The 13,327-nt window shown below is 44.9% G+C and overlaps 2 non-coding genes across 2 annotated transcripts; both read right to left on the bottom strand.

Moving 5' to 3' along the window:
• Positions 1-5,745: 5,745 nt before the first annotated feature.
• Positions 5,746-5,817, bottom strand: trnah-gug (transfer RNA histidin (anticodon GUG)). The gene has a single exon. It is a non-coding gene; the product is annotated as a tRNA-His (tRNA).
• Positions 5,818-12,244: 6,427 nt separating this feature from the next.
• Positions 12,245-12,316, bottom strand: trnah-gug (transfer RNA histidin (anticodon GUG)). The gene has a single exon. It is a non-coding gene; the product is annotated as a tRNA-His (tRNA).
• Between the last annotated feature and the right edge of the window lie 1,011 nt (positions 12,317-13,327).

Raw genomic sequence — 13,327 nt, 5'->3', positions numbered from 1 at the left:
TGACACTTGTTTCACCTTCCATCGGACACTGTTGAAAGAAAACTTATAATTCACATTTCCGTCTCTTTGTAAATGAAGATGCAGAGTAACCGGATGTAGGCAGCGAGGAATCTGTGAGGCAAACTGCCACGCAGAAAAGTGTAGAAAATGTGAGGCGCAGAAAGATACACATAGACAGAAATAAGCACACAGGCAGACAATTACATTCACGCCACATAAGTGCCAGGCAATGACCAACTGCAACAAGTGAGTATCCAACCATCTCCGCTTGACAGTCAATGGCATTACCATCGCTGAATCCCGAACTATCAACATCTGCCGGGTTACAACTAGCCAGAAACTGAACTAGATCAGCCATATAAGTACTGTGGCTACAGGAGCAGGTCACAAGCTGCTAATTTAACTTCTGAATCCCCAAAGCCTGCCCACCATCCACAAGACAGGAAGGCAGGCACCACCAGTTCCGAAGAAGGGTCACTGACCCGAAACGTTAACTCTGCTTCTCTTTCCACAGATGCTGCCAGACCTGCTGAGTGATTCCAGCATTTCTTGTTTTTGTACCAGTCAGGAGTGTTTTGGAATACCCTCCATTCGTTGGTTGAGTGCAGCTCCAGCAACACTCAAGAAGCTCGACCCCATCCAGGACAAACAAGGCGCTTGACTGACACCCCCATGAATCAACTTCAACATTCGCTCCTTCCACCACGGACTCACAGTGGCTGCAGTGCACTTTAAAATCCTGATTGCTTTCATCGAGCCTCTGTTGAGTCACTAGCTCGCTAGCTTAGCTTCCTGCTGCAGTAAGTTAAAGCTATTGAAGCAACTTCGTTCAGCTGATGGACAAGTAAATGCCACTGCCAGGCAGTTTCTGTTTAACAAGGCAATTTAAGACACTTGAAATTGAAAAATCTATGACAATGCCTGACTCTTAATTTGCATTTAACTTGCGGAAAGCTTACCGGAATTTACCATGTGGACCAAAGTCCCACCGTCACACGCAGACAAGGTCTTCACTCCGGCGAAGAATTTACTCCGTGCGCCTCTCGCTTGCAGCATGATTATTTGAAAAGACGGTTGAAAGGTACCTATTGAATGAAAATATTAAACCAAATGCAGATCTAGTGTCAGGAAATTAATCCAGATGATGAGGCAATCCTCCCGTTTCCTCGAGATCGATATCGATATTACCCAAATCTTTCCAGAGGGAGCGGGATAAATAAAATGAGCCTTGTGAAGCAGTGCGTTAAATATTAAGCCGACAGTTGTGAGGGGGTTCGACGCTCCGCGGGGAAATACGAGCGAATTGCAAATGCAACGCATTAAGGACTCGGCCATCACAACTGTGGCTACTTATTCATCAACAATTTAAACTCTGCTATGACAGCAAAATACTGTGGTCACTGGCAGTCCAACTTGCGACAGCAATGTTGGAAATGTTCAGCAAATGAAGCAGCATCGGTGGAGAGAGGAGGGAAGATAACATTTCAGATAAACGACCGTTCACTTTAAAATTAATCCTCACCTCGCTGACTCTGCACTGTGTGTTGAATCTCGGTAACGACTGTTTGGTTGGTTCTCTGATATTCAATTTGCTGCAAATTCCTCAACTCGAAAAGAACTGCAGCGATCCGTGCAATAATCTAAATCCTCTGATATTTAATGGCAATATAACATCAGTATTCTGCAGGATACTGAATGTGAACAGCAGAAATGTGGTGGTCTGCTCCCACAGTGCACAGACCAGCCCCAGTCTTTGTTGCTGCCCGCCGGCTGCTCAAACCTTATCTCTGATTATAAATTGCAACCAGATTCAAGCTAAACGTGCAGGATAGAGATGAATCACCGAGGCAAAGATCAAATATATAAAATAGATTACTTACACCAGAGAAATAATCACACAATATCTATTGACCATTAAAATGCAGCATTATATGAAGAAGACAACAAAGACTTTCAGTACTTTTGGCGATCTGTGATAGGTGTTTAGAGGCAAAGTCCGGGTCATCAGTAAGCATTGAAATTATCAATAGATTCCGAAGATAATGTTGTGAACAATCGGGCCGCTGCCCTTCTGAAGGCCAGACCTGCTTTTGCAGCGCTTGTCTGCCTAGCCGTCCCACAGGTCTAAATGCATGGACTGGTTTCAAGGGAGAGATGCAAATTAGTGCGAATGGGAGATGGACCTCGAGGAAGAGCCGTGGCGGCAAAGCAGCGTAAAGTTGTAATTATTGATGGTGATTATTATAGATGTTAAGGCGGCAGTAAAGTGACAACGAAATGGAAGGACTAAAGTAAAGTAGGGTTAGTGATTGTGGAAGGGAGGAAAATGTGAGGGAAGAGGCAGGTTTGAATTGGGGAGCATCAAGCACAGACATCCAACAGTGCGAGGTTTGGATGGAGCAAATTGCTTTTGGTCAGCAAACAAGCATATAAATAAACACGGATTTTAGTGGGCTCTCCAAGTGGGCGTCGAGGAGAAAGGAGAACTGCAAACAGTTATTGTCGTGACTCGGATTCGAACCGAGGTTGCTGCGGCCACAACGCAGAGTACTAACCACTATACGATCACAGCGCCACACACTAGCTGTGGTTACGAACGCGGGCAGCTGCAGCAATGTCACAACCGACACTGCCTCGAAACGATGCATTTTTGCGATGGGACCAACATCAGATCTGTAAAACATTTTGGCAGCAATGTAATACGACACACGCCCCAGGAGCGATTACAGCTTTAATCCACTGCCTTAGACCGTTCGCCCAGGCTGTCCTAAACAGCACATTTCAATTTCGAAACTAACTGAAAGCTGCCTTTCCTGATGACTGCCCGCCCAGCCCATGGTTTTGCATTGCACGTTGGGGGAAATATCAAACGCTGCGGTTCGAAACGGAGTCGACTTTTTCCGCGAAAAGAGTCATATATTCCCCAACGTCATACAAAGGCGAAATGCTGAAGATGCTGGAACCTTGATATATAAAAAGCCACTGCTTGAGCTAATTAGCAGCTTTGACTTTGTCATGAGAAACAGAGTTAATGTTCCAGGTATATGATATTTAGGAAATTAAACAATGACGAAAGGGTTGACTTGTTCAAATCGCATTGTTGCTGTCAGCAATTTCAACCCCAGGTGTCCCATATGACAGGTGAAGATACTCAGCATTATACCAATGAGGAACGCATCCACAGCCTATATATGGTGGGATGCATCGTTACTGTTCCACTGAATCTTTCGATAAAAAATATTTGATGACACTTGTTTCACCTTCCATCGGACACTGTTGAAAGAAAACTTATAATTCACATTTCCGTCTCTTTGTAAATGAAGATGCAGAGTAACCGGATGTAGGCAGCGAGGAATCTGTGAGGCAAACTGCCACGCAGAAAAGTGTAGAAAATGTGAGGCGCAGAAAGATACACATAGACAGAAATAAGCACACAGGCAGACAATTACATTCACGCCACATAAGTGCCAGGCAATGACCAACTGCAACAAGTGAGTATCCAACCATCTCCGCTTGACAGTCAATGGCATTACCATCGCTGAATCCCGAACTATCAACATCTGCCGGGTTACAACTAGCCAGAAACTGAACTAGATCAGCCATATAAGTACTGTGGCTACAGGAGCAGGTCACAAGCTGCTAATTTAACTTCTGAATCCCCAAAGCCTGCCCACCATCCACAAGACAGGAAGGCAGGCACCACCAGTTCCGAAGAAGGGTCACTGACCCGAAACGTTAACTCTGCTTCTCTTTCCACAGATGCTGCCAGACCTGCTGAGTGATTCCAGCATTTCTTGTTTTTGTACCAGTCAGGAGTGTTTTGGAATACCCTCCATTCGTTGGTTGAGTGCAGCTCCAGCAACACTCAAGAAGCTCGACCCCATCCAGGACAAACAAGGCGCTTGACTGACACCCCCATGAATCAACTTCAACATTCGCTCCTTCCACCACGGACTCACAGTGGCTGCAGTGCACTTTAAAATCCTGATTGCTTTCATCGAGCCTCTGTTGAGTCACTAGCTCGCTAGCTTAGCTTCCTGCTGCAGTAAGTTAAAGCTATTGAAGCAACTTCGTTCAGCTGATGGACAAGTAAATGCCACTGCCAGGCAGTTTCTGTTTAACAAGGCAATTTAAGACACTTGAAATTGAAAAATCTATGACAATGCCTGACTCTTAATTTGCATTTAACTTGCGGAAAGCTTACCGGAATTTACCATGTGGACCAAAGTCCCACCGTCACACGCAGACAAGGTCTTCACTCCGGCGAAGAATTTACTCCGTGCGCCTCTCGCTTGCAGCATGATTATTTGAAAAGACGGTTGAAAGGTACCTATTGAATGAAAATATTAAACCAAATGCAGATCTAGTGTCAGGAAATTAATCCAGATGATGAGGCAATCCTCCCGTTTCCTCGAGATCGATATCGATATTACCCAAATCTTTCCAGAGGGAGCGGGATAAATAAAATGAGCCTTGTGAAGCAGTGCGTTAAATATTAAGCCGACAGTTGTGAGGGGGTTCGACGCTCCGCGGGGAAATACGAGCGAATTGCAAATGCAACGCATTAAGGACTCGGCCATCACAACTGTGGCTACTTATTCATCAACAATTTAAACTCTGCTATGACAGCAAAATACTGTGGTCACTGGCAGTCCAACTTGCGACAGCAATGTTGGAAATGTTCAGCAAATGAAGCAGCATCGGTGGAGAGAGGAGGGAAGATAACATTTCAGATAAACGACCGTTCACTTTAAAATTAATCCTCACCTCGCTGACTCTGCACTGTGTGTTGAATCTCGGTAACGACTGTTTGGTTGGTTCTCTGATATTCAATTTGCTGCAAATTCCTCAACTCGAAAAGAACTGCAGCGATCCGTGCAATAATCTAAATCCTCTGATATTTAATGGCAATATAACATCAGTATTCTGCAGGATACTGAATGTGAACAGCAGAAATGTGGTGGTCTGCTCCCACAGTGCACAGACCAGCCCCAGTCTTTGTTGCTGCCCGCCGGCTGCTCAAACCTTATCTCTGATTATAAATTGCAACCAGATTCAAGCTAAACGTGCAGGATAGAGATGAATCACCGAGGCAAAGATCAAATATATAAAATAGATTACTTACACCAGAGAAATAATCACACAATATCTATTGACCATTAAAATGCAGCATTATATGAAGAAGACAACAAAGACTTTCAGTACTTTTGGCGATCTGTGATAGGTGTTTAGAGGCAAAGTCCGGGTCATCAGTAAGCATTGAAATTATCAATAGATTCCGAAGATAATGTTGTGAACAATCGGGCCGCTGCCCTTCTGAAGGCCAGACCTGCTTTTGCAGCGCTTGTCTGCCTAGCCGTCCCACAGGTCTAAATGCATGGACTGGTTTCAAGGGAGAGATGTACAATAGTGCGAATGGGAGATGGACCTCGAGGAAGAGCGGTGGCGGCAAAGCAGCGTAAAGTTGTAAGTATTGATGGTGATTATTACAGATGTTAAGGCGGCAGTAAAGTGACAACGAAATGGAAGGACTAAAGTAAAGAAGGGTTCGTGATTGTGGAAGGGAGGAAAATGTGAGGGAAGAGGCAGGTTTGAATTGGGGAGCATCAAGCACAGACATCCAACAGTGCGAGGTTTGGATAGAGCAAATTGCTTTTGGTCAGCAAACAAGCATATAAATAAACACGGATTTTAGTGGGCTCTCCAAGTGGGCGTCGAGGAGAAAGGAGAACTGCAAACAGTTATTGCCGTGACTCGGATTCGAACCGAGGTTGCTGCGGCCACAACGCAGAGTACTAACCACTATACGATCACGGCGCCACACACTAGCTGTGGTTACGAACGCGGGCAGCTGCAGCAATGTCACAACCGACACTGCCTCGAAACGATGCATTTTTGCGATGGGACCAACATCAGATCTGTAAAACATTTTGGCAGCAATGTAATACGACACACGCCCCAGGAGCGATTACAGCTTTAATCCACTGCCTTAGACCGTTCGCCCAGGCTGTCCTAAACAGCACATTTCAATTTCGAAACTAACTGAAAGCTGCCTTTCCTGATGACTGCCCGCCCAGCCCATGGTTTTGCATTGCACGTTGGGGGAAATATCAAACGCTGCGGTTCGAAACGGAGTCGACTTTTTCCGCGAAAAGAGTCATATATTCCCCAACGTCATACAAAGGCGAAATGCTGAAGATGCTGGAACCTTGATATATAAAAAGCCACTGCTTGAGCTAATTAGCAGCTTTGACTTTGTCATGAGAAACAGAGTTAATGTTCCAGGTATATGATATTTAGGAAATTAAACAATGACGGAAGGGTTGACTTGTTCAAATCGCATTGTTGCTGTCAGCAATTTCAACCCCAGGTGTCCCATATGACAGGTGAGGATACTCAGCATTATACCAATGAGGAACGCATCCACAGCCTATATATGGTGGGATGCATCGTTACTGTTCCACTGAATCTTTCGAAAAAAAATATTTGATGACACTTGTTTCACCTTCCATCGGACACTGTTGAAAGAAAACTTATAATTCACATTTCCGTCTATTTGTAAATGAAGATGCAGAGTAACCGGATGTAGGCAGCGAGGAATCTGTGAGGCAAACTGCCACGCAGAAAAGTGTAGAAAATGTGAGGCGCAGAAAGATACACATAGACAGAAATAAGCACACAGGCAGACAATTACATTCGCGCCACATAAGGGCCAGGCAATGACCAACTGCAACAAGTGAGTATCCAACCATCACCGCTTGACAGTCAATGGCATTACCATCGCTGAATCCAGAACTATCAACATCTGCCGGGTTACAACTAGCCAGAAACTGAACTAGATCAGCCATATAAGTACTGTGGCTACAGGAGCAGGTCACAAGCTGCTAATTTAACTTCTGAATCCCCAAAGCCAGCCCACCATCCACAAGACAGGAAGGCAGGCACCACCAGTTCCGAAGAAGGGTCACTGACCCGAAACGTTAACTCTGCTTCTCTTTCCACAGATGCTGCCAGACCTGCTGAGTGATTCCAGCATTTCTTGTTTTTGTACCAGTCAGGAGTGTTTTGGAATACCCTCCATTCGTTGGTTGAGTGCAGCTCCAGCAACACTCAAGAAGCTCGACCCCATCCAGGACAAACAAGGCGCTTGACTGACACCCCCATGAATCAACTTCAACATTCGCTCCTTCCACCACGGACTCACAGTGGCTGCAGTGCACTTTAAAATCCTGATTGCTTTCATCGAGCCTCTGTTGAGTCACTAGCTCGCTAGCTTAGCTTCCTGCTGCAGTAAGTTAAAGCTATTGAACCAACTTCGTTCAGCTGATGGACAAGTAAATGCCACTGCCAGGCAGTTTCTGTTTAACAAGGCAATTTAAGACACTTGAAGTTTGAAAAATCTATGACAATGCCTGACTCTTAATTTGCATTTAACTTGCGGAAAGCTTACCGGAATTTACCATGTGGACCAAAGTCCCACCGTCACACGCAGACAAGGTCTTCACTCCGGCGAAGAATTTACTCCGTGCGCCTCTCGCTTGCAGCATGATTGTTTGAAAAGACGGTTGAAAGGTACCTATTGAATGAAAACATTTAACCAAATGCAGATCTAGTGTCAGGAAATTAATCCAGATGATGAGGCAATCCTCCCGTTTCCTCGAGATCGATATCGATATTACCCAAATCTTTCCAGAGGAAGCGGGATAAATAAAATGAGCCTTGTGAAGCAGTGCGTTAAATATTAAGCCGACAGTTGTGAGGGGGTTCGACGCTCCGCGGGGAAATACGAGCGAATTGCAAATGCAACGCATTAAGGACTCGGCCATCACAACTGTGGCTACTTATTCATCAACAATTTAAACTCTGCTATGACAGCAAAACACTGTGGTCACTGGCAGTCCAACTTGCGACAGCAATGTTGGAAATGTTCAGCAAATGAAGCAGCATCGGTGGAGAGAGGAGGGAAGATAACATTTCAGATAAACGACCGTTCACTTTAAAATTAATCCTCACCTCGCTGACTCTGCACTGTGTGTTGAATCTCGGTAACGACTGTTTGGTTGGTTCTCTGATATTCAATTTGCTGCAAATTCCTCAACTCGAAAAGAACTGCAGCGATCCGTGCAATAATCTAAATCCTCTGATATTTAATGGCAATATAACATCAGTATGCTGCAGGATACTGAATGTGAACAGCAGAAATGTGGTGGTCTGCTCCCACAGTGCACAGACCAGCCCCAGTCTTTGTTGCTGCCCGCCGGCTGCTCAAACCTTATCTCTGATTATAAATTGCAACCAGATTCAAGCTAAACGTGCAGGATAGAGATGAATCACCGAGGCAAAGATCAAATATATAAAATAGATTAATTACACCAGAGAAATAATCACACAATATCTATTGACCATTAAAATGCAGCATTATATGAAGAAGACAACAAAGACTTTCAGTACTTTTGGCGATCTGTGATAGGTGTTTAGAGGCAAAGAAAGTCCAGGTCATCACGAAGCATTGACATTATCAATAGATTCCGAAGATAATGTTGTGAACAATCGGGCCGCTGCCCTTCGGAAGGCCAGACCTGCTTTTGCAGCGCTTGTCTGCCCAGCCGTCCCACAGGTCTAAATGCATGGACTGGTTTCAAGGGAGAGATGCAAATTAGTGCGAATGGGAGATGGACCTCGAGGAAGAGCCGTGGCGGCAAAGCAGCGTAAAGTTGTAATTATTGATGGTGATTATTATAGATGTTAAGGCGGCAGTAAAGTGACAACGAAATGGAAGGACTAAAGTAAAGTAGGGTTAGTGATTGTGGAAGGGAGGAAAATGTGAGGGAAGAGGCAGGTTTGAATTGGGGAGCATCAAGCACAGACATCCAACAGTGCGAGGTTTGGATGGAGCAAATTGCTTTTGGTCAGCAAACAAGCATATAAATAAACACGGATTTTAGTGGGCTCTCCAAGTGGGCGTCGAGGAGAAAGGAGAACTGCAAACAGTTATTGCCGTGATTCGGATTCGAACCGAGGTTACTGCGACCACAACGCAGAGTACTAACCACTATACGATCACGGCGCCACACACTAGCTGTGGTTACGAACGCGGGCAGCTGCAGCAATGTCACAACCGACACTGCCTCGAAACGATGCATTTTTGCGATGGGACCAACATCAGATCTGTCAAACATTTTGGCAGCAATGTAATACGACACACGCCCCAGGAGCGATTACAGCTTTAATCCACTGCCTTAGACCGTTCGCCCAGGCTGTCCTAAACAGCACATTTCAATTTCGAAACTAACTGAAAGCTGCCTTTCCTGATGACTGCCCGCCCAGCCCATGGTTTTGCATTGCACGTTGGGGGAAATATCAAACGCTGCGGTTCGAAACGGAGTCGACTTTTTCCGCGAAAAGAGTCATATATTCCCCAACGTCATACAAAGGCGAAATGCTGAAGATGCTGGAACCTTGATATATAAAAAGCCACTGCTTGAGCTAATTAGCAGCTTTGACTTCGTCATGAGAAACAGAGTTAATGTTCCAGGTATATGATATTTAGGAAATTAAACAATGACGAAAGGGTTGACTTGTTCAAATCGCATTGTTGCTGTCAGCAATTTCAACCCCAGGTGTCCCATATGACAGGTGAGGATACCCAGCATTATACCAATGAGGAACGCATCCACAGCCTATATATGGTGGGATGCATCGTTACTGTTCCACTGAATCTTTCGATAAAAAATATTTGATGACACTTGTTTCACCTTCCATCGGACACTGTTGAAAGAAAACTTATAATTCACATTTCCGTCTCTTTGTAAATGAAGATGCAGAGTAACCGGATGTAGGCAGCGAGGAATCTGTGAGGCAAACTGCCACGCAGAAAAGTGTAGAAAATGTGAGGCGCAGAAAGATACACATAGACAGAAATAAGCACACAGGCAGACAATTACATTCGCGCCACATAAGTGCCAGGCAATGACCAACTGCAACAAGTGAGTATCCAACCATCTCCGCTTGACAGTCAATGGCATTACCATCGCTGAATCCCGAACTATCAACATCTGCCGGGTTACAACTAGCCAGAAACTGAACTAGATCAGCCATATAAGTACTGTGGCTACAGGAGCAGGTCACAAGCTGCTAATTTAACTTCTGAATCCCCAAAGCCTGCCCACCATCCACATGACAGGAAGGCAGGCACCACCAGTTCCGAAGAAGGGTCACTGACCCGAAACGTTAACTCTGCTTCTCTTTCCACAGATGCTGCCAGACCTGCTGAGTGATTGCAGCATTTCTTGTTTTTGTACCAGTCAGGAGTGTTTTGGAATACCCTCCATTCGTTGGTTGAGTGCAGCTCCAGCAACACTCAAGAAGCTCGACCCCATCCAGGTCAAACAAGGCGCTTGACTGACACCCCCATGAATCAACTTCAACATTCGCTCCTTCCACCACGGACTCACAGTGGCTGCAGTGCACTTTAAAATCCTGATTGCTTTCATCGAGCCTCTGTTGAGTCACTAGCTCGCTAGCTTAGCTTCCTGCTGCAGTAAGTTAAAGCTATTGAACCAACTTCGTTCAGCTGATGGACAAGTAAATGCCACTGCCAGGCAGTTTCTGTTTAACAAGGCAATTTAAGACACTTGAAGTTTGAAAAAACTATGACAATGCCTGACTCTTAATTTGCATTTAACTTGCGGAAAGCTTACCGGAATTTACCATGTGGACCAAAGTCCCACCGTCACACGCAGACAAGGTCTCCACTTCGGCGAAGAATTTACTCCGTGCGCCTCTCGCTTGCAGCATGATTATTTGAAAAGACGGTTGAAAGGTACCTATTGAATGAAAACATTTAACCAAATGCAGATCTAGTGTCAGGAAATTAATCCAGATGATGAGGCAATCCTCCCGTTTCCTCGAGATCGATATCGATATTACCCAAATCTTTCCAGAGGGAGCGGGGTCAATAAAATGAGCCTTGTGAAGCAGTGCGTTAAATATTAAGCCGACAGTTGTGAGGGGGTTCGACGCTCCGCGGGGAAATACGAGCGAATTGCAAATGCAACGCATTAAGGACTCGGCCATTACAACTGTGGCTACTTATTCATCAACAATTTAAACTCTGCTATGACAGCAAAACACTGTGGTCACTGGCAGTCCAACTTGCGACAGCAATGTTGGAAATGTTCAGCAAATGAAGCAGCATCGGTGGAGAGAGGAGGGAAGATAACATTTCAGATCAACGACCGTTCACTTTAAAATTAATCCTCACCTCGCTGACTCTGCACTGTGTGTTGAATCTCGGTAACGACTGTTTAGTTGGTTCTCTGATATTCAATTTGCTGCAAATTCCTCAACTCGAAAAGAACTGCAGCGATCCGTGCAATAATCTAAATCCTCTGATATTTAATGGCAATATAACATCAGTATTCTGCTGGATACTGAATGTGAACAGCAGAAATGTGGTGGTCTGTTCCCACAGCGCACAGACCAGCCCCAGTCTCTGTTGCTGCCCGCCGGCTGCTCAAACCTTATCTCTGATTATAAATTGCAACCAGATTCAAGCTAAACGTGCAGGATAGAGATGAATCACCGAGGCAAAGATCAAATATAGAAAATAGATTACTTACACCAGAGAAATAATCACACAATATCTATTGACCATTAAAATGCAGCATTATATGAAGAAGACAACAAAGACTTTCAGTACTTTTGGCGATCTGTGATAGGTGTTTAGAGGCAAAGAAAGTCCAGGTCATCAGTAAGCATTGAAATTATCAATAGATTCCGAAGATAATGTTGTGAACAATCGGGCCACTGCCCTTCGGAAGGCCAGACCTGCTTTTGCAGCGCTTGTCTGCCTAGCCGTCCCACAGGTCTAAATGCATGGACTGGTTTCAAGGGAGAGATGCACATTAGTGCGAATGGGAGATGGACCTCGAGGAAGAGCGGTGGCGGCAAAGCAGCGTAAAGTTGTAAGTATTGATGGTGATTATTATAGTTGTTAAGGCGGCAGTAAAGTGACAACGAAATGGAAGGACTAAAGTAAAGTAGGGTTAGTGATTGTGGAAGGGAGGAAAATGTGAGGGAAGAGGCAGGTTTGAATTGGGGAGCATCAAGCACAGACATCCAACAGTGTGAGGTTTGGATGGAGCAAATTGCTTTTGGTCAGCAAACAAGCATATAAATAAATAGGGATTTTAGTGGGCACTCCTAGTGGCGTCGAGGAGAAAGGAGAACTGCAAACAGTTATTGCCGTGACTCGGATTCGAACCGAGGTTGCTGCGACCACAACGCAGAGTACTAACCACTATACGATCACGGCGCCACACACTAGCTGTGGTTACGAACCCAGGCAGCTGCAGCAATGTCACAACCGACACTGCCTCGAAACGATGCATTTTTGCGATGGGACCAACATCAGATCTGTAAAAATTTTTGGCAGCAATGTAATACGACACACGCCCCAGGAGCGATTACAGCTTTAATCCACTGCCTTAGACCGTTCGCCCAGGCTGTCCTAAACAGCACATTTCAATTTCGAAACTAACTGAAAGCTGCCTTTCCTGATGACTGCCCGCCCAGCCCATGGTTTTGCATTGCAAGTTGGGGGAAATATCAAACGCTGCGGTTCGAAACGGAGTCGACTTTTTCCGCGAAAAGAGTCATATATTCCCCAACGTCATACAAAGGCGAAATGCTGAAGATGCTGGAACCTTGATATATAAAAAGCCACTGCTTGAGCTAATTAGCAGCTTTGACTTTGTCATGAAAAACAGAGTTAATGTTCCAGGTATATGATATTTAGGAAATTAAACAATGACGAAAGGGTTGAATTGTTCAAATCGCATTGTTGCAGTCAGCAATTTCAACCCCAGGTGTCCCATATGACAGGTGAAGATACTCAGCATTATACCAATGAGGAACGCATCCACAGCCTATATATGGTGGGATGCATCGTTCCTGTTCCACTGAATCTTTCGAAAAAAAATATTTGATGACACTTGTTTCACCTTCCATCGGACACTGTTGAAAGAAAACTTATAATTCACATTTCCGTCTCTTTGTAAATTAAGATGCAGAGTAACCGGATGTAGGCAGCGAGGAATCTGTGAGGCAAACTGCCACGCAGAAAAGTGTAGAAAATGTGAGGCGCAGAAACATACACATAGACAGAAATAAGCACACAGGCAGACAATTACATTCGCGCCACATAAGTGCCAGGCAATGACCAACTGCAACAAGTGAGTATCCAACCATCTCCGCTTGACAGTCAATGGCATTACCATCGCTGAATCCAGAACTATCAACATGTGCCGGGTTACAACTAGCCAGA

Source organism: Heterodontus francisci, chromosome 29, assembly GCF_036365525.1.
Source record: "Heterodontus francisci isolate sHetFra1 chromosome 29, sHetFra1.hap1, whole genome shotgun sequence".
Lineage (NCBI taxonomy): Eukaryota > Metazoa > Chordata > Chondrichthyes > Heterodontiformes > Heterodontidae > Heterodontus > Heterodontus francisci.
The sequence above is the reverse complement of the archived record's forward strand: the minus strand, read 5'-3'. Positions and strand labels throughout refer to the sequence as shown.